The following is a 23,484-nucleotide window of genomic DNA, read 5'->3' on the forward strand; positions in this document are numbered from 1 at the left end:
ATATCTGTGGGGTTTGTTTTAGCAAACAAAGGAAGAAGAACATGGAGGAAGGGTCTCTAAGCTAGAGACCAGAGTCTGTTTTAGCCCTGTTGGCCATCTTTAGCATACTTTATTCACTTCTCCAACAATCAGAAACCATCATACTGGCACTCCTCATTCCAACAGTTTTGTTGTTGTTGCTGTTGTTACCATTTAGAGCATATTTTTAAAAACCAAGAAGCAAAATTTAAACTTCCTTGAGTAAACAAGTTGACAGAAATACATACCTATGTTCAAGTCATATGTTCTAAAATATTCTAAGTTATAGTGTCACCGTGATCAAGAATATTAGTAATTTTTATGGGGCGCCTGGGTGGCTCAGTCACTTGAGCGTCCGACTTCGGCTCAAGTCATGATCTCACAGGCAGTGAGTTCAAGCCCCACGTTGGGCTCTGTGCTGACAGCTCAGAGCCTGGAGCCTGCTTCAGATTCTGTGTCTCCCTCTCTCTCTCTCTGCCCCTTCCCTGCTCATGCTCTGTCTCTCTCTGTCTCAAAAATAAATAAATGAAAACATTAAAAAACTTATTTTTAAAAAGAATATTGGTAATTTTTGTCCTTTGTTTTAAAAAAGCCTGTGAGAGCTGAAGGGTATCTTCAATTGCTCTTCAAATTTTGTTATTCTGGTTTAAGACTTGTAAGTATTTTGGAAAGTTTTCAAGTAAATAACTTAATTATTCTTATCTCATTTGTAGATTAGTTTTTAAAAAGCAACTAACTACCAAGTCAATAGTTCTAGAGAGTTCATGTTGAGGAACAGAGCATTCCAAGCAGCATGTTATAAACATTAATGATGTTACTCTGAACAGTAAACTATAATAGAAACAATCTGAATTATACAGTAATAGAAGACCTTTTGATCTCCTTTTGAAAATTAACCACTTTGTAGGAGCTCATTGCTTTAGTAATGGATAAATAATTATATTTATAGACTGACTACCTCTTAAAAATACAGAATTCCTAAAGGGGAAAATAACAGCACTTTTCTTTCAAAGAGTTCATAACATAATGACAGAATTAACAATCTAGTAGTATTTAAATATATGGTGACAAGGTTGATCCGGGAGAAATTTTAAGTAGTTAGACAGTTAGATTTTGAAATTATGTTAATTTTACTTATTAAAACTATTTTTATTCCAAAACAACACAGTTATTAAGAATTGACAATCACAAGGTGCCTGGGTGGCTCAGTCAGTTAGGCATCTGACTTGGTTTTGGCTCAGGTCATGATTTCACAGTTTCATGAGTTCAAGTCCCGTGCGGGGTTCTGTGCAAAGAGCCTGCTTGGAATTCTCTCTCTTCCTCTCTCTCTCCCCTTCCCCCCATCCATGCTGTCTCTATATCTCTCAAAACAAATAAATAAAATAAAAAAAAAAGAATTGATAATCAGTTGAAGATTAAAAAAAGAGATGTTTTTCCTTATTATAAGATCCCATTTCTGTTACCAGTACTTGTATTAGCAAAGCATATTAATGATATACAGCTTGCCTGAAATCCTTTTTGTGTGTTGAATGTTACATATTAGCTTATAGAAATGAACTATTTCATGAAATCATGTCTCTTTAGCTGATTCTTCCCAACCATGCCCATATTGGAGTTCTTCAGGCTTCTTCTGCCCTGAGCCCTTTTCTCATTCACACTAATGACTTCAATTACCATCTATATGGTCCTGGTTCCCAAATTTATTATCTCGAATACAGGCATTGCTCTTGAGCTTTAGTGTTATGGATTCATCACCTCAAACTTGCTATGTCCCAAACTGAGCTAGTCATCTTCTATAAACCTTCTTTTTTGTATGTGTTTCTTGTCACTCTCATCTGCCCTACTGGCTAAAGCATTTTTTTTCTCCTTCTCCCTTATTCTTACTTCACATCTAAGTAATAGTCAAAATACATGAATTTATTTACTAAATATTTTTCCTTACATAATAGCTTTATTGATATATAACTCATATGCCAACCAATTCACCTACTTAAATTTGCAACTCAAATATACATATATTTTTCCTTAAATTTTTAATGTTTATTTTGGAGAGAGAGAGAGAGGCAGAGAGAGAGAGAGGAAGACACAGAATCTAAAGCAGTCTCCAGGCTCTGAGCTTTCAGTAAGGAGCCTGACACGGGGCTTGAACTCACAGACGGCAAGTGAGATCATGACCTGGGCTGAAGTCAGACACTCAACCGACTGAGCCACCCAGGCGCCCCTAGGTATGCTTTTTTTTAAACATATATTCGCAAAGTCAGGCAACCATTACCACAATCAGTTTTAGAACATGTTTATTCTACTTCACAAAGAAACCTTGTACCTATTAGCACTTAATTTCCATTTCTCCTCAACTCCCCCAGCACTAGGCAATCACTCTTCTACTTGCTGTCTGTATAAAATTTCCTATTCTGGACATTTTATATAAATGGAATAACACAATATGCATTTTTGAGCTGATTTCTATCACATAACATAATGCTTTCAAAATTCATCCATGTTGTAGTATGTATCAGTACTTCATTTCTTTTTATTGCCAAATAATATTCTATTTTGTAAATATTTATCCATTCATCAGTTGATGGGCATTTGTACTATTTCCATATTTTTACTATTATAAATAAGGCCATTATGAACATACCTGTATAAGTTTTTGTGCTTTTATTTCTCTTGGGAATATACCTAGGAGTATAGTTTCTGGGTCATATGGTAACACTATTTTTAACCCTTTGAGTAACTGCCAGACTGTCGTCCAAATTAGCTGCAATATGTCATGCTTCTGTGCATGGAGAGTTATTTTTCTCTACATTCTCCTCGACATTTGTGATTAGCTGTCATTTTCTTTAGAACAATTCTCAAAGGAATAAAATGGTATCCCATTGTGGTTTTGATTTGGATTTTTCTGATGGCTAATAATGTTAAGCATGTCTTCATGTGCTTATTGGTCACTTATACATTTTCCTTAGAGAAATGTATATTCATAACTTCTGATCATTTTTAAATTATTTGACTTTTATTGTTCATTTGTAAGTGTTCTTTATATACTCTAGTTACAAGTCTCTTAATATAAATGATTTGCAAATATTATCTCCCATTCTGTGAGTTTTCATTTTATTTGTTGATGGTAGCCTTTGAAACACAATAGATTTTAATTTTGAGGAATCCCAATTTATTTATTTTTTTCTTTTGTTGACTGTGTTTTTGGTCTCATATCAGAAAATTTTGCCTTGTCAAAAGTCACGAAGATTTATGACATATTTTCTTTTGAGATTTTTAGAGTCTTAACTCTTATATTGAGGCCTATGTTCTATTTTGAGTTACTGTTTATATATACTGTGACTCCTAAATAATTTTTAGTCTCCTCATTTCTGACCAAATGGCCACTTCCATTGTCTAAGTCAATGACATATTTTGCAAAGATTACCACATGAGTCCTTTCATGGTTTACTTTGCTTTCAGTCTGGCTCACCTCCATTCTGTATTCTGAAATAAGTAAGCAGTCTTGCTAAAATACACACTCTCCCCAGAGAAATATATTTTTAATGATGCAGAGTATATCTCAGGCTTTAGCCTTAGAAACACAAAATTAAATAAAGAAGTATCTAATCAAATGCTCTCATATATCTGACAGTTTGTTGTGTACCTTCCTAATTTTAAATCTGAATATGTGAATATTCTCTACAATTTCAGAGTAACAAAGTGAAATTCCTATTCCAAACTACAAGAAAAGTAAAAATAAATATTTTTCTGTTATGTTTTGTAATTATTGTTTCTGACGAATGGATGTAGCAGTTATATGAAAGGATTCTTTTCAAAAAATTACATCCATAGTATATCCACACCACATAATACACACACAAATACAAATGAATAAAGAATAATATAAATTAGGAATTTTTTTCTTTATATTTTTAGATCTCAAATTAGAAAATAAAGGTATTAAATGAACACTTTGAGGGGTTTTTTTTTGTTTGTTTTGTTTTGTTTTTGAAAGAGAAAGAGAGTTTGTGCATTTTCTAACAGACTCAGGGGAAGGGCAAAGGTAGAGGGAGAGATAGAATCTTAAGCAGGCTCCATGCTTAGCATGGAACCTAATATGGGTCTTGATCTAATGACCATGAGCCAAAATCAAAAGTCTGATGCTTAACAGACTAAGCCACTCAGGTGCCCCAATGTGAGATTTTTTTTTTTGCCTTTAGAGTCAAACAGCATCAACATTGTGCCCTTATGTTTAGTATTTGGTCTTAAACAAAATAAACCATAAAAAATTTGATTTCTAAGTGAATTAATAAAATGTGAGTTTGATAACATGATAAATAAGAACAAAATGTATTTATTGGAATTGCTAAATATTGTGGAATAGCTGAATTTCTCAAAGTGTTAGTATAAATTGAGCCAATATAACAATTCAATATTAATTTGATAATTTTGCAAAATCAAAAACTTATTGATCTATAAATGTCATAACGTGTTTCATGTGTTTTTAGCCATGGATGAAAATTAAATTTTAGCCTTTTATTGTATCTTATCAGAGATTATTCTACTTAATCCACGAATAAACTGAAATATTCTATTTTCATGGAACTTAAACCTTGGTTCTCTTCCAAGAAATGCCTGAAGGATTTACATGATGACCTGATGTATAAAACATTCTTACTGTATTCACAGAGATGTAAAAAAAAGCTATGAAAGGCAAGAAAGAAAAGGATTTTTTTAAATTTACTGGAACAAATATTGCATTATGAACAATATGCTATTTTCTCTTGGGAACTTATCTGTGAAAGAGAAGACTGTTTATTATGCCCTGAATGCAACAATGAAAATGTACAGGTTGTGGGGCAAATGACACATGCATGAATGGCCAGAGTGTTAGTGAGAACTGACCCAGAATGATCTCGTATATGATTCTGCCTGTTTCCAAAGAAAACTATGTGAGGCTTACAGCTGACATTTTACTTAATTCATGTTTATGTGCATATTGACCATTTGTTATATATGTGTTATTTTGTGAAATAACAAAAATGAAAGAACTCTCTAAATCAGTGGTTATAGCCAGGGAATTAAAAGTCAGAAGTTCATACTAAGGTCTGACAATGGCTTTTTGTATAACAGTAGGCAAGATTTGTGACTTCAGTAATTAACCATAAACAGACTGTACACTATATTAATTTTTATATTTTCTAATATCAGAAAAATAAAGTTCACTCATTTAAGTGATCAACATTTACTGATCCCTTGCAATGTAGAAAATACAGATCCACCAATTTGGGGCATATATCCTAGGAGGAAAGTCTATCTTAAGGCATTGATATTTAGGCATTTTGGTGGAAACAATCCAGTAATAAAATCCCTTTGGAATCTTAATAATTCCAATTTGGAAATCCTCATGAGTGGGATAATGGTTTGATAGTAATATCTCTCTAGCAGTTTCTGTGAGGTTCTTGAATTCCACTAATCTAATGCTTATATTAGACTATGCAACATTAAGTTTGTAGCACTTGAGATTTGAAGAGGTATCATAGAGTATGGCAAATGACTGGTCAAAGCTTTCTTAACTAATAATCCTGACATGTCCAATAAAATTACTGGTATTGCTTCCCAACTACTGTGGGGCAAGTGATGCAGGGCATGGTATGGATCTGAACATCCTTACCATTCAAACACTGCATCATCTCAGACAAGTTAATCTGTCTCATGGTTTTTCATTTGTAAAATGAACATAATAATAATTATCTTACATGTTATGGTAAGAATTATATAAAATAACTACTGGAATTTATAGGATTCAATAAATATTAGCTCCTTTGTACCTTTCTCTGACCAGAAACACGTCAAGATCCAGCTGCTGCAAAGAATCCACTTACATGGAGATTATATTTTTTGGTCAGCCCAGATTCCAGTCCAATATCTTATAGTTGAAGAAAAAAAATAGAGAACTAAATGTTACAAAAATCTGTGCTGAGAATGCTTGGTTCTTCTCTAGTTTAATTTGTGACTTTAGAAAAGTAATTTAGCATCTTTGGGCCTCATTTAAATACTTTGGAATAAAGAAATCAATAGTGTTCCAACGTTTCTTATCTTTTTATTATTTTTTTTCCAATGTTTTTTAATATGGCTATTGGGTGAGCGAAATGAATTATGGGAATGGTTCAGGAAAAAAATGCATTATTCATTTGCCAGGTATTTTCTTGATCTGAGCAAAAATTAGGAAATGAGAGAAGAGATTGAAGTATGTTGAATTGAAACATTTTTTTCTCCAAGAATTAATTTGCAAATTTATATTATGGAGAAATTAGATCAATATGTCTATCACAAATTTACACAGAAACAATAATTAAACAGAAATTTTGGACTAAAATACTAGACTAGTTGTGCATGTAACAGTAACCGGAACTTTCAGACTGAAAGCTTCCTGTGTGACCAAACATTGCATTCTATTTCTAGGCTAAGTAATAATAAATTATGAGCCTTTGGGGGGTATTAATTAATAATAGGAAATAAGAATATGATGAGATAATTGGGAAAAAGTGAGTCACATATGTTTCCACCATCCTCATGACACTTAAAATGAGGTGTTTAACCTTACAAAGCCTCCCCTTGTTAATCTGGGGTTTCCTTAAATACAATTTAGAATTTTTAAAGTCAGCTGGTGCAATATTTTCCATAACTGACTGCTAATATGTTCTTTTCTCCCTCTCTAGAAAAAAATATCCCAGAGGATTTTATTATGCATCTATTTCTACAAGAATGAAAAGAGAACAAGCTTTGAAGCTCCACTGGGGGCAGCATTAGGCCTGAGGGAAGATAGCAAGCCACAGCCCCAGACTGGACACCTAGTGTAGAAATAAGCTCCCTGCCATTTTAAAAGAATGCACACATACTATATAATATTGAGGAGAAACAAACATAGAAAGAGAAATTGAAAATCATCTCCAACTCAATAGGAAAAAATAAATTTAAAATTTTGTTATATTCTATTTTAATTAAGTATATAAATTCATAAAGAAAAAAGTTTTCTTAAAGTTTGAACAGTTTGTATCAATAGTCTAATATGTATCATTTTCCACCTTCCTGTGTACTATGAGTATTTCTCATATTATTAAATGTTTATTAAACATACATTTTTAACAACTATGGTGGTTCCATAATTTAGAGATCTTCCTATAGCAGGATATGCAGGGTTTTTTCAAGTTTTTAGCACCGTAGTTAATATTGACATTTGTATATATATGTAAATCTATGGCAGGATTTTTCTGACCATTTTCATTAGGCAAATTTATATAAGTTGAATTGCTGTATTAGCCTTAATACAGTTTTAATGGACAATTGTAATGTTTTTAATGAATGTCATCAAATTCTATTATGTAAAATATGCAAAAGTATACTCTCTTCACAGCATGATGTGAGAATGCCTAGGCCTTTTAAATATTGAGTATTATCAGAAAACATTTTTTTATAAATTTATGAAAAAAGAATTTCTCTTATTTCAAAACATTGTGGTGTTAATAGGTGTAAGAATGGCATTTAGATTCCAAGAAAAGGCCAAACCTGTGTTCAACTTAGTAAAAAACAAAACTGAAAAAAAAAAAGAAGGAAACCATATTCCAGGATCGTGAATAATAGTTAAATACATCATTAAATAAACAGTAGCAGATAGCACCACTGGTATTCATAGTTCTACCTTTTCATATACTTAAGAAAAAAAATGCATCATCCATTTTATAATTTAACAGAGTAAGCAAAAAATACTTTAGCTTTTTAAAAAACATTTTCTTTTATAATGAAAGAAGGAAGTACATAAATTGGTTTTTATTTTGAACTACATATATGCATAGAAATGTGCAGAAAGACATTTGGTAGATGTTATCTATAAAATCTGTGTACATGATTTTAAGATGGCCCCAAATTTTCTTTATCTTCCACAAGAACAAGAGAGTATCATCAAAAACATCTCACAGCATTTTGTACATCTGCTTGTTTAGATGAGATAGTGAATAAAATAACACACGGGTAGCATCACCTCAGGCATTCTAAAAGTCACACTTTCATGTCAGGCACCAGCTTACAGTACCATCACAGCTCTTGGTTCAAAAAGCAAGCACATAGAAATGGCTGGGATAAAACATGGTTGATTTTTCAATTTCTAGTCCCAGTTCTATTTCAATTCACCTATGATGAGGCTATTTGTTTAGTCAGTTAGTAAGTTAGACAAAATATATAAATACATTAATAACTTCATTCATTTCAATACTCTGCAAATACAAATTTCTTAAAGAAAATTGTTGAGATGCAGAAAAACTTAAGAAAAAAGTTGAAAAAATCATATGGATTCCTCAATTACACTGTGAGGTTCAAATAGAGTCTATATCATCTAGACATGCTCAGGAACCAGCTACTAAAATTCTTTAAGCTTGCTTCCTCTTCTGTAGGATGCAAGGATGATAAAGATGAATTTCTCACAGGGTTGTGAGGATTAAGAGATATAATGCATATAATGTACTTATTAAGCAGTCACTGAAAGCTATACTTTTCCTCTCTAAGAAAATATTTTTATGCACTAACTGGACAATGACTTCTAAGTGGAATGAACTACACTTTAGATACTTTAAATCTCTAGTTCCTAGCACAGTGCAAGCATAGTATTGTAAAATGTAACATAAAATGAAAGCAATAATGCTGTCCATAAAGGCAGACAAGAACCACCAATAAAACTTCTATAAGCATAAACCAATCAATCTCATGTTTGTCAAACATTAAGCCTGTCCAAACCTAGTCAATCTGGTTGCTTGCAGTTGTCTTACTTGTAGATAGATAAATCAGACAATTAATCCCAAGTGTATAAATCAAGCAGTTCTTGCATTGAATAAACTCCATTTCTGAAAAAGCTATATAAAGTAATAGAATAGGTTTAGAGTTGTCACCATTTGCCCAGTTGCCATTCTCCAAATAAGAAACCAGAGATATATATCATATGTCCTAAAATATAAAATTGGCCATGTTATCTTCCTGATTACAACATTTAGCGTTCCCTATTGTCTAGAAACTTTTTTTCAGCTTTACTGATATATTACTGATGTATAGTAAATAACTAGTATATACTTAAATTGTGCAACTTGATGAGTTTTGATGTAAGTGTATATCCAAGGAACTATCACCACAATCAAGATAATGAACATATCTATCACCATCAAAAATTTCCTTTTGCCCCTTTTGGTCCTTCTCTTTCTCTACCTCCCACCTCCAACATCCCACCTGTCAATTCATAGACAACCATGGATTTGCTTTCTGAAACTGTAGGTTTGTTTTCCTACAATTTTATGTATATAGAATCATATAGGATATCATCATTTTTATTTGGCTCATTTCATTCAGAATGCTTTGAGATTCATTCAAATTGTTGAATGTTTCAATACAAAATTCTCTTTGATGCTGTGTAATATTCCATTATACAGATAAACCACCATATATTTATCCATTTGCTTGTTGATGGGCATTTTGGTTATTTCCAATTTGGGACTGTTAGAAATAAAGCACTTATCAATTTTCATGCACAAGTTTCTAAAAAGTTTATGTTTACACATAAACTTTTTTGTTTTGATCTCTGCCTACTTATCATTATCTTTTACTCTTCTCTTCTGAATACACTACAATTGTGTAACCTAACCTCTTGCCAGGCTAAACCCCTCTTCATTTATCAAACTTCAGTATCATTTTACCCTAGAAGCCTATTGTTACACCTTCACTTCTACTGTATGCTCTCTATAGGCAGACAAGAAGTGCTCCCCTTCTCTGCAGACTTAACTCATGTTATAGGATGGTAATTCCCTTATCACATTTTTTTAACTTATCTACTTATATGTTCACTTCTCACATGAGACTATAAAATCTTACAGAACTTGGAGTCAAGATCTTTTTTGTCTCATTTCACCATGTTCCAGAAAAATAAATGTTTGGTTGACTGTTATATATGCAATGAAATAAGTATGATTATATATTTAAACTATATACATGCTTAAGTCATTTTTATAGATAATTAATTTGTAAAAATATAATTTTAATGTTTTATAGCACATACCACTGCCTACAGATTTCCAACCTAATTTATTCATGTTTTGCAGTAACAAGTAAAAATTGTATTTTTAAATATGTCATATTTTCCAATTCTGCAGAAAGGTTTATGTTTTTACGTATTTTAAGTGTCAGCATTTGATAAAACTTTGTGATTTGTATATGTCTCAGGAAGCAGCATGAGTATCCATCAGCCAGCAAACTACTTGGCCACCTTTACCAATTTGGATTGGGTATTTTACATTCTTTTATTTTTGAACCTTATATTCTTCCAAAGGAATATTAAAAATAAAATTTCTGAACTAAAAATCTCTATTTGGTCATGGATATTTTCGAAAACACTTTGTAGTTAGGCTATATAGACACATATTCTGTTAACTTTTCCCACCTGCTCCTAAAAATGGCTCCAACTCCTGGCTCAAACAAACTGGTAAACTAATCAAGCTTATGATATTCTGCTGATGTAGATAAGTAAACTCTTAACCTGGTTAGCATTATTTGGACTGCAGAACTGGAATAAACTAATATATTTTGTATTTTAATTTATATTGTATATGTTTAATCCAGATAAACAGTTGTATAGCATGTTTTTGTTTGTATTAGCTTATTTAATACATCACAACTTCATAAAGCACGTGAGATTTTCAGAGATTATGGAATGTGTCCATAGCTACAAATTCTGGACTCAGATACTAGTTTTCTGATTCTAAACCCCATAGCGTTAGTACTACACCAATTGTCTTCCTATCAATACAACATTATTAAACCATTAAATATGTTGCAGTATTTTTTTTCTTTAAGGATTCTGAACATTTTTCGTATTTCACTGGTCCAGGTTTTTGGTTAATGTTCATAGATAAAATTAAATATTTGTTCCTTTGTGAAAATCTGATGGCACTTCAAAGTAAAGATTGTATAGTATGGTTAATTTAGCCCCCAAATCTTACATCAGACTGATGTTACCTAAATTAGGGGTTGGTTGCAGAGATGGAATCCTGCAAGAACTGAACAAAATAGCAATAACAACACCATGGTATCACTCTAGTGTTCACTAGATGCATGCAGGATGCATGCAGGATGTGACCTGAAAATGCAAAGAGGAAATCCAATACATAATATTCAAACACTATAAGATTTTTGTTTCTAAATAAAAAAAATGAAGTTGCTTGCTTTTTTAACTTCCATCAATTGTAAATGCTTTATAAACAGTTTCCCGGATACTCATAAAGGAAATTGCACCTGAACAATGGGTAGCCAGAGCATTTACCTCTCATACTCAACATATGATAAAAAAGGAATTAACCAAACATTTTTTTTTCTGTCAACCCATTCCATTTTCAGCTGTTTTCCCCACACACTGTTATTTTCTTCTCAGCTAAACATCCAAGTTAAAAAAGCTCTTCCTCCCTAAATCATATTAAATAACCAAACTTGCTTTAGAGATTTCTTATTCTTAAATTATGATAGTCATCAAGATTGTTTTAATATGTATGGACACTTTTATTTATTTTTTTTCAATTTCCATAAGTAACTTGATATTTTAGTCAGTATTAATGATAACTTGAAAGATGTCTTGAGCATCTACCCAGCTAAGCTGTCTTAAAGCTGTCTTAAAGGGATCAGAGAATGAGCTGAGGCAGGACTTAGAAAAAGAAAAGTTCTCAAGGAGGAAGAAGCTTTTAGAGAAGGACTGAAGATCTGCATATGTCTCAGGGGCTATGGGACACAGGTTGAAGCTGCTCTAGGGGACAGAGAACATAGCACAGCTTTTGACAATTACATGGAGCTAGATGACAAAGTTAGAAATTGAAGGTTCTCAAACACATGACACATGTTTGGCTTCTGACTTAAAGCATCCCCTGAAGTTTGAAGCAGGAACAGTTAAGTCATAACTGGCTATAGAATATAAAGTTTCACAATGTTTAAGAGACAAAGGACTTCGTGAAGAGACACTCCAGGAACAATAAGTGAGAGTTGAAAGTCCTTTTTGGAGTAGCAAATTAAAAGTGAAAATCTTGGGGCACCTGGGTGGTTCAGTCGGTTAAGCATGTGACTCTTGATGTTGGCTCAGATCACAATCCCGGAGTCTTTGGCCGAGGCCCACATCCCCTTGGCTGGGCATGAACCCTGCTTGAGATTCTCTCTCCCTCTCACTCTGCCCCTTCTCAGTTTGTGCACATGCTCTCTCTCTTTCTGTCTCTCCAAAAAAAAAAAAAAAAAAAAAAAAATCTCCAATTGCTTTTTCCTGGGGGTTTTGCTGACATGCATATTAACTAAATGCTTGGACTTGAGCACAAGAACACTGTTGGAAGAGATTAAAAACTAGCAGAGCCTTTGGTGATTGTACAGAGTCAGAATGACAAAGTTAGAGTTTGAGATTTAAATTCACAGCAGCTCTTCCCTTTAAGACATTTGCTACATTCTGAAATGTTCAGGGGGAAGGCCATAGATTAAGCAGAAAACCTCTGAGAGGGAAAGCAGAAATTCTTGTAGTTTCTAGGTACTGAGGAGACAAAAACATACCAGGTTTTTAAGTAAAAACTCTGGGAAGCCATGCTTTTGAGGATAGGAAACAATCCAGAGATAGAAAAAATTTTACTAAAACTTGAACCCAGCCTTGGTCCAGCTAAATGCATGATTGGATTAAAACAATGAGTCCCTAATGTCTGACCAGCATAGTTAAATATTAACCCTCTCTGTGGAAAAAAACATCATCTGAACTTTCTAAAAAATTTTGTATACAATATCTAGCATACAACTAAAAGTTACTGGATGGCTCAGTCGCTTAAGTGTCCAACTCTTCGTTTCCATTGGGGTCATGATCTGGAGGTTCCTGAGACTGAGCCCCAACCCTGGCTCTCTGCTGACAGTGTGGAGTCTGCTTGAGATTCTCTCCTTCCCTCTCTCTCTGCCCCTCACCCTGTTTGCGTGTACATGCTCTCTCTCACTATCTCCAAATAAAGAAATATATTTTTTTAAGTTACTGTGTCTATTAAATATATCAGTTCTCCATTGGCACAATAATGCTATATAACAAATAACAACTTTAAGGCCACAAACATTTACTTAGGCCACAATTCTAACATTGGTGAATTAGAGTGATCTCAAACGAGCAATTCTTGGAGTCTCTCCTGACTGGCACTTGGCCAGGTAGTGTCTGATTTGGCTGGAACAATTTACATGGTTTGTCTCTGATCCATGAGTCTCACCTCATGGCAAATTTGTGTGTCCATATTCTCATGGCAAAGACTGATGAGCCAGAGGGCCAGAGGAAACTTCAGGCACTTTTTCAAGCCTTTGTTTTCATCATTTGGTAACATGGCCAAAGAAAATTATATGAGTAAATCTGAACCTAAGGTAAAACACCCAATCAAGTGGGAGAGCACTGGAGATTTAAAAAACAATGTGTGAAAAAGGGAAGGATAAAACTCAAGATAATAAATGAAATAAATATAGTACAACAATGAACAAGACTTCCTGAATAATAAATTACAGAGAAAAAACACAAGAGCACAGATGTTCCAATTATTCATTATACAATGAATTTTAAATAACTGTGTTTAGTCCATTCAAAAATAGAATGATGTAACAAAACAAAAATGGAGATTTTCTTTTTTTTCCTTTTTTCTTTATTTTTAAATTCAAGTATAATTAACATAGCATTATTTTAGTTTCAGGTGTACAATGATTCAACAAATTTAAAAATTAGTCCTCATCACTATGTGTACTCAATTCTCTTTATCTATTTCACTGATCCTACCTATGCACTTTTCATCTAGCAACCACTAGTTTGTTCTCCGCATTTAAGAATCTGTGTTTTCTTATTTGTTTGTTTGTTTTTGATATCTATTTTTTTTATTTCCTTGTTTCTTAAATTCCACATATGAGTGAAATCATATGGCATTTGTCTTTGTCTTATTTCATTTAGCATTATACTTTCTAGGTCCATCCATGTTATTGCAAATGGCAGGATCTCATTCTTTTTTAGGACTAATACTCCATCTTCTTTGTCCATTCATCTATGGATGAATGCTTGAATTGCTTCCATAGCTTAGCTATTGTAAATTATGCTGCAATAAACATAGGGGTGCCTACATCTTTTTGAATTAGTTTTTTAATTTTCTTTTTTAAATTTTTTTAATGTTTTATTTATTTTTGAGAGAGAGGCAGAGTGCAGGCAGAGGAAGGACAGAGAGAGAAGGAAACACAGAATCTGAAGCAGGCTTCAGACTCTGAGCTGTCAGCACAGAGCCTGACATGGGGCTCAAACCCATGAACAGTGAGATTATGACCTGACCCAAAGTCGGATTCCTAACCAACTAAGCCACCCAGGATCCCCAGGTTTTCATTTTCTTTTGGTAAATACCCAATAGTGAAATTACTGGGTCATACAGTAATTATATTTTTAATTTTATGAGGAAATTCCATACTGCTTTCCATAGTGGCTACACCCGCTTGCATTCCCACCAGTAGTGCACGAGGGTTCCTTTTTCTCCACACCCTTGCCAACACTTGTTATTTCTTCTGTTTTTTTTTTTTGTTTGTTTGTTTTAGCCATTCTAACAGGTTTAAGGTGATTTCTTTCATTGTGGGTTTGATTTTCATTTCCCTGATAGTGATGTTGATCATCTTTTCATGTGTCTGTTGGCCATCTGAATGTCTTCTTTGGAAAAATGTCTATTTGTCTTTTAATTTTTAAGTGGATTTTTAAAGCAGATTATTATTTTTTTTTTTTTGGTGTTGAGTTGTAGAAGTTCTTTATATGTATTGGATATTAACTCTCTATTAGATATATCATTTGCAAATATCTTATCCCATTCAGTAGGTTGTGTTACTGTTTTGTTGACGGTTTCCTTTGCTGTGAAAATCTTTTTATTTTGGTGTAGTCCCAATAGTTTAATGTATATTTGTTTCCCTTACCTGAAGATACATAGCTAGAAAAATGTTGCTAAAGGCCAATGTCAAAGAAATCACTGCCTATGTTTTCTTCTAAGAGTTTTATGTTTCTAGGTCTCACATTTAGGTGTTTAATCTATTTTGAGTTTATTTTTATGTATGGTGTAAGAAAGTCCAATTTCCTTCTTTTGCATGCAACTTTTCAGTTTTCCCTGCACCACTTATTGAAGCAACTATCTTTACCTCATTGTATATATATATATATTTTCTTTTGTCACACATTAAATGACCAAATAAGTGTGGTTTGATGCACTGAGTATAATGTTACTTATGAGTTTTTCATACATGGCCTTTCTTATTTTAAGGTATGTTCCTGCTAACCCTTCTTTGTTGAGAATTTTTATCATGAATACATGTTGTATTTGTCAAATGCTTTTCTCCATCTATTGAGATAATCATGTAATTTTTATCCTTTCTCTTATTACTATAATATATCATGTTAATTGCTTTGTGAACATTGAACCACACTTGCATCCTTGGAATAAATCACATTTAATTTTGGCAAGTAACTTTTAAAAAATGTATTGTTACATTCAGTTTGTTAGTATTTTGTTAAGGATTTTTTTCATCTATGTTCATCATAGATGAACGTTTAGTTTTCTTTTAGTTTAGAAAACCTTTAGTTTTCTTTTTTCTTTTCTTTCTTTAGTTTTCTTTTAGTTTAGAAAACCTTTAGTTTTCTTTTTTCTTTTCTTTCTTCTTTTCTTTCTTCTTTCTTTCTTTCTTTCTTTCTTTCTTTCTTTCTTTCTTTCTTCCTCCTCCACCTCCTACTCTTCTTCTTTTCTTCTTCTTCTTCTTCTTCTTCTTCTTCTTCTTCTTCTTCTTCTTTTTCTTCTTCTTCCTCTTCTTCTTCTTTCTGTAGTGTCCTTATCTGGTTTTGGTATCAGGATAATGCTGGTCTCCTAGAACGAATTTGGAAGATTTCCCTCCTCTGTTGGGAATTTTCAACAAAGAGTTGGAGTTTATAAAAAGTAATTGAATGAACATTGTAAAACTGAGAAATAAATTACACGATGTTAAGAACTTATTAAGAACTCATTGGGATGGACAAAACAGTTTGGACACAGCAATACACAAGAGTAGTGAATGCAAAATAGTTAAATAGAAAGTAGAAAAATTAAGACTGTAAAGGACAGAATATGAAAGGAATGAATATACATATTCTTACAATGTTTCTATCATGCAATTTTTTTTTCACAAACCAATACTTTTCTATTTACAGATGCCTTTGCTTGACTTTTAAGGCCTTTTATTTTAAATGTCCTGTAATGCTCATTGGATCTTAAAACCTCCTTTACACAGGGGATATTTACATTTCTCTTTCAAAGTTTTAAATCTTCTAAATCTTACCCATTCTTAATTGATCCCTAAAGAGATACCTCCAATGAAAATCTCCCACAGTGGTCATTTCAGAAATCCTGTTGGATTTTTTTAATAGCCATTACTGTAAAATTTAGCATGCATGTTCTGTCTGCTTAGCTGAATTGTAAAATATCTGAGGACTAGTCAGTCTAATATTTCATTGGTAATCATTTAGAATGCCCATTGAGGTACCATCCTATGTATCCATAGAAAGAGCATGGGTAGAGCTGGACTTATGGGCAAACAGGAACAGGAATGGAATCACCATAAGGTAGAACATTTCCATGTCTCTGTTTCTACCAAGAACAACTTGCCCCACAATTCACTACTTCATCACAAGACAGGAACTAACGTCTTTGCTTCAGGCCAAGATTTTTATTTGTTTCTTTTGGTTAGATGCTACCCCTGATCTGATCAGTAGTAATTAAGTACTGAGAATCCTCATTAGAACCCCATGATTTCTCTGTAGGAGGAATCTCCCCCCTAAAAAAAAAATCAAAAACAAAAATAAAAAACAAAAACAGAAACAAATAAACTGCTAGTATTAGAAAAAATGTGGAATATTGGAAAAAGAGTAAATTTTGCACTACAATATTTAGTAAGTAATTTCCTAGTTTAAAGAAAGAACAAAGGAAAAAAAGAACAAAGGAGGGAAAATCACCAACATCACCTACATTTGATAAGATAAGGTTTGGGTTATTAACCATATGTGTCCTTGCAGTATGCAATTATGATCAATTGAGAGATACATATGTGCAAATAAGAAAGGAGGGTACATTTAATTGTTCTTTTGATCCAAAGCTGGAAAATGCTCCATAAGAAAAATTATATTTTGCAGCCCACCATTTATTTCATTTTGTACCATGACTTTTAAGAATTATTAATTTTAACAAAAATAAAAATAAAAATGAATGAAAATGATTAGATTAAAAGAATGTTAGCTAATAATGGGGCATATGCAAAAATACATGACTTTGAGCTTTATATATATGCACTAAGAATGATTTAAAATGTAACTGACCAATCACACAATTATTAGGTTCATATGAGACAAACAAATCAATTGCTGATGGTAAGTACCACTATTCCTCATTCTAAATAAAACAATTCTATCAAGGGTCTTCTTAAATATAAAGAATGAGATCAGTCCATAACAACATTCCAATGGCATCAAGCTTTAATTTCAAATTCAGTAAAAACCATTCTGTCCCCACAAGGGACAATACAAGGTTCAAACTGGATCATTTAAGCCAGTCCTTCTTAGTATAGGTAATTTTGACCCCATTAAGCAATGTCTGGAGACAATTTATTCCAGTTGTATTGAGATATAATTGACATGTAATATTGTGTAAGTTTAAGATGTACATGTTGATCTGATAACACTTACATACTGCAAACTGATTACTACATAACGTTAGGTAACACCAACATCATATGACATAATTATCATTTCTTTTTTGTGGTGAGAACATTTAACCACCTGGTAACCATTACTCTACACTGTTTCTATGAGATTGGCTCGTTTAGATTCCACATATAAGTGATATGATACAGTGTTTGTCTTTATCTATCTGACTTATTTTTGTTAGCACAATGATCTCAAGTTCCATCCATGTTGTTGCAAATGACAGCATTTCCTTCCTTCTAATGGCTGCATAATATTCTATTGTACATCTTCATTATTCATTTATTTGTTGATGGTCATGTAAGTTGTTTACATATCATGGCTATTGTGAATAATGTTGCAATAAACATGGGATGCAGATATCTCTTTGATATCCTGTTTTCATTTTCTTTAGATATATACCTAGAAATAGAATTGTTAGATCATATGGTAGTTCTATTTTTAATTTTTTGAAGAATCTCCATACTGTTTTCCACAGTTGCTGTACCAATTTAAATTCCCACAAAGTACACAAGAGTTCATTTTTCGCCACATTCTCACCAAAATGTGTTGTCTCTTTTCTTTTTGATGATAGCCATTCTAAAAGGTGTGAGGTGACATTTCACTGTGGTTTTTACATTTCCCTGATGATAAATGATGTGAACATATCTTCATGTACCTATTTGCCATTTATATGCCTTCCTTGGAAAATGTCTGTTTAGTTCTTTTGCCCTTTTTAAATCAAATTGTTTGGTTTTTTGCTATTGAGTTTTATGAGTCTCTTACATATGTTGTATATTAACTTCTTATCAGATATATGGTTTGCAAATATTTCCATTCCATTGGTTGCTTTTATATTTTGGTGAATGTTTCTTCACCTGTTCAGAAGCTTTTCAGTTTGATGTGGTCTTACTTATTAATTTTTGCTTTTGTGCTTTTGATATCATATCAAAAAAAATCTGACAAGATTAATGTCAAGAAGGTTTTTTACTATGTTTTCTTCTAGGAGTTTTACAGTTTCAGTTCTTGTTTATTAAGTCTTTCAATCAATTTTGAGTTAATTTTTGTGAGTGGAATAAGATAGGAGACCAATTTCATTCTTTTGCATTTGATTATCCACTTTTCCCAACAGCATTTATGAAGACAGCATCTTCTCTACACTGAGAAAGACACTTGGTTCCCTTAACAAATAGTTGACTGTCTATGCAAGAGTTTATTTCAAGGGTCTTGATTTTGTTCCATTTTGTATGTGTTTACTGTTATGCCACTAACATACTCTTCTGATTACATACTCTTCTGATTGTTTTGTACTGTAGCTTAAAATCAGGAAGTGTGATACCTCCAGTTTTGTTCTTCTTTTTCAGGGTTGCATTGGCAATACAGTTCTTTTTGGTTCCATATAACTTTTAGGATATTTTTTTCTACCTGTGAAAAATGCCATTGAAATTTTTATAGTGATTACAATTAATCTATAAATGACTATGATTAGTATTGACATTTAAAAAGTTTTAATGATCCATGAACACAGGATACTTATCCATTTGTGTATTCTTAAATTTCTTCCATCAATGTTTTATAGTTTTCAGTAGGCAAATATTTACCTACTTGGTTAGATTTATTTCAAAGTATTTTATTGTTTTTGATGATATTGTAAATGGGATTTTTAAAAGTTTCTTTTCAGAAATTTCATTGTTAGTGTTTTAAAAGCAACTTATTTCTGTATGTTGATTTTCTAGCCAGCAACTTTTCTGAATTCATTGATTAGTTCTAACAGCTTTGTGGTGGAATATTTAAAATTTTCTATGTTTTAAATCATCTACAAACAGAAAATTTTATTTTTTCCTTTTCAGATTGATTGCATCTTATTTCTTTTCCTTGCCAATTGCTCTGGTTAGAATTTCTAGCACCATGGTGGATAAAAGTAGTGAGAGTTGAACCATTGTCTTGTTCCTAATCTTAGAAAAAAAGCTTTCAATGAACATGATACCATTGAGTATTATTTCAGCTATGGGCTGGTCATAAATGGCCTGTATTGTGTTGAGGTATATTTCTTATACAGCCAATTTGATGAGTGTTTTTTATCATAAAATGATGTTGAATTTTGTCAATTTTTTTCTGCATCCATCAAGATGCTCATAAAGCTTTTATCTTTCATTGTATTAATGTGGTTTATCACATTTATTGATTTTTGTGTATTGAACCGTCTTTGTATCCCAGGGCTAAATCTCATTTGGTCATCATGTATGATTTTTTAATGTGCTTAAATTATGTTTGCTAATATTTTGTTGAGAACTTTTGCATTGATATTCATCAAGAAAATGTTCCTGTAAGTTTTTTATTTTTTATTTTTTTTTTCTTTCAGTGCTCTTAACTAGCTTTGGTAATCAAGGCAATGCTAACCTCGAAGATGAATTTGGGAGTCTGCCCTGTTCTTCAGTATTTGGAAGAGATTGAGAAATATTGGCATTAATTCTTCCTTAAATGCTTGGTAGAAGTCATCCCAGAAGACTTCTGTTCCTCGACTTTGGCAGGGGTGGGGGGCGGTTATTACTGATTTGATGTCCTTACTTATTATTGCTCTGTTAAGACTTTTGATTTCTTCTTGATTCAGTCTTAGAAGGTTGCATGTTTCTAGGACTTTAGCAATTTCTGTTTGGTTCTCCTTTTTGAACTCATTTTGTTCTTGTGTTGTTTTCTAGATAATGTTAAATTATGCATCTGTTCTCTTGTGGCTCTCTGATTGTTTTTAAAAAAAATATTTTAAGGGCACCTGGGTGGCTCAGTTGGTTAAGTATCTGATTCTGGATTTTGGTTCAGGTCATGATCTCATGGTTTGTGAATTTGAGCACTGAATCAGGCTCCTCACTGACAGCACAAAGCTTGCTTGAGATTCTCTCTCTCTGCCCCTCCCCTGCATGTGCACTCATGCTCTCTCTCTATAAAAATAAATAAATAAACTTTAATAAGAAAAAGAAAGGAAAAATAATTTTGACATCTTTATCATTTGATTCCTGGATCTCCATTTCTTTGAGGCCAGTTACTGGAGGTTTACTTTTCTTTATGACCCGCATAGCCTAGCATAGGTGTCTGCATGTTTCAAGAAACAGGAACCTCTTCCATATTTTATAGATTGACTTCAATAAGGAAAGACTTTCACTTAGATACAGCGCATGCTGGAGCACACTGTGACCCTGTGTTGAGTGGTACAGGATAACCTTGTGTGAGGACATGTGGTGGTTCGGATCCTGAGGGTGAGGGGCATGATGTCTCTGAGTTTCAGACAATGGTTTCTATAGCATTGACAACTGTGTGGTTCTTTTCAAGCACTGTGGAGGTGTGCAATGGGACTGGAACAGGCTATAGTGGTGGCTAGAACTTGTGGGGTGCACACACTTGGCTCTGGTGGCCATCAACAGGTGTATGTGCACTGGCAGGGCTATTTGCAGACACATAGGTAGTTATGGGAACCAGGCATGGAGACAACAGTGTGTTCACTGACAGCTCTGGAAGCCCTGGAGGTCAGCACGCACTACCATGGCTGCTGGGTTTTGCCATGGGCACATGACAGTAGAGCCTGATGATGGGGGTTGGGCTGGGGGCAAGCATGTAAACAACTGGAAGGGCTAGCTGATGTCAATTGCAGTGGTGTAGGCCAGTGACAAAAGACAGAGCCTGATGCAGGCCCACATGTACCTGTAAGGGTGCAGGCTGTTAGTGTGCTATTCTATGACTGAACAATCTTTTCTCTCACTACCCACATTTAATGTACACTGCGGTGGAAACTGGTGATAGGTGTCAGGCCAGGCCAGCACATGCAAGTACGCATCTTCAGGGTTGGGGTGAGCTAGCCTGAAGCACAAGCATGGTGGTGGAAGTCAGCCTTAGGAGTCTAAGCTGGCATCTTGCACTGTGCAACCTCAGAGGCTTGGGATGGCTCCAGTCCACTTTCTGGGCTTCTGCAGGAGGAGGGGAGGGAGGGTGTTGGGAGGTAGTCAGGCAGCTGGTGTCAGCGACTGCTTATACCTGTTGTATGAGAGCTGGAGAAATCGGCAGTGGGTCTTTTGTGGCTGTTCTGGCATTGGTTCTTTTCAGTGATGAAATCTGCTGCATTTGCTCACTGCTCTTGTTGTATGGCTATTATTGGTACCTCCTGCTTTTCTTCCTTATTCTCAGCCTTCTCTATGTTTCAACTTTTCAGGTCTGGGTGGGGTGAAAATGAAATGGATTCTCTCCAAAAGGCTGGAGAAGATGGACACTTTCCCCACCCCTTTATTGGCAAGGGGAACTCTTTCTAGCTTGTAAGTTTCCTCTTGTGAGAATGAGATAATGTATTAAAAATAAAGGTATCTTTTTTCTCTTCTTGTGTAGTTATCTTCAGGCTTTTTGTTTTTGTTTTTCCACTGTGTTGCTGAAGTTTCTTAGGCAGACTAGAGTTCTCCCAGGCTGTTTTTGTTCATTGGTAGCTGTCTAATTATTGCTCTTTGTAGAGGGACAGAGGCTGAGGTCCCCTGTGTTGCCATTTTAGTGATGTCACCCTGGAGAATATGCCTCATAGTATTTTTTATTGTCACAACTTGGAGGAAGGGTGTGCTACTGGTATCTGGTAGGTAGAGACAAAAACTTTTGCTAAACATCCTACAGTGCTTGGGATAGTGTCCCCTCAAGTAATTATCCAGTTTTCAATGTCAGTAGTGCCAATGCTGGCAAACCCTGAGCTAAGTCTTTTCTTCCTTTTCTGTTTTTTCCTTTCCTTTTCTTGCTTGCAACTTACTGCCAGTCAATATACTTCTTTCTCTCATCAAACCCTATCAGATGTAAATGTATATATATGTGTGTATATCTTTAAGACAGAATGTACATATGCATTTTTGTCAGTCAGTTTTTGATTGTATCTATTTTGAGAGATTATTCTAGAAGAAAAACATTTAATCTAGTTTATTTTATTATTTAGCCATACTTATTACTGCAGAAAGAGAATAACAACTGAAATGAGTTTATTTATTAAATTATGGATTGTTTATGGAAATTATATAATTTATATCACCCATTACCACTTATCACTAAAATATCTGGCTCTGCTCTCATCATTTTCTCCATTTGTTCTGAATTTTGGCAAGACTTTGTTAGTAATAAATATGTTGTTACAGGTCAGTATGTTCATGCAAGGTAATGTGAAAAGGAAGATATTGTTCTAGTGAGGAAGATTTACACTGGGAACTGTCATTTGCATTCTCATCCTGAGTTCAAATGCCTTTGACAATTTACCTACCTATAATTTTGACAAATAATTTTTCTCAAGTGGTAATTACAAAGAGATCCTTCATATTGTCTATAGAAATGTTATACATCCGTTTGAAAACTGTCACCTGGCTCTTAAACACATCTTCATTTAAGATAAGAAAATGATTATAAAATTATAATAACCTGTGTCAGCTGGGAAGTAAGACACAAAGAAGAATCACTTAATTATTTTAATATGACATCAACAAGTTACTTCTCCCAATTTTCCTTAGCTCTGCGTTTAGACTTTGAAACTGGCAACTGCCCTGACCTCCAGCTTTTGGCCTACCCTCGGGATCCTGCCTCTCCCAAGGAACCCAATGGCAGTGCCTGGGTACTTGCAGAGCCAGTCTTTCTCTGTGCCCTGACCACAAACTGTCAGTCTCCTGTTCTGCCCAGCACTCATCCCCAGAGAA

This window comes from Panthera pardus, unplaced genomic scaffold (assembly GCF_024362965.1).
Source record: "Panthera pardus isolate Hobbes unplaced genomic scaffold, ASM2436296v1 HiC_scaffold_6, whole genome shotgun sequence".
Lineage (NCBI taxonomy): Eukaryota > Metazoa > Chordata > Mammalia > Carnivora > Felidae > Panthera > Panthera pardus.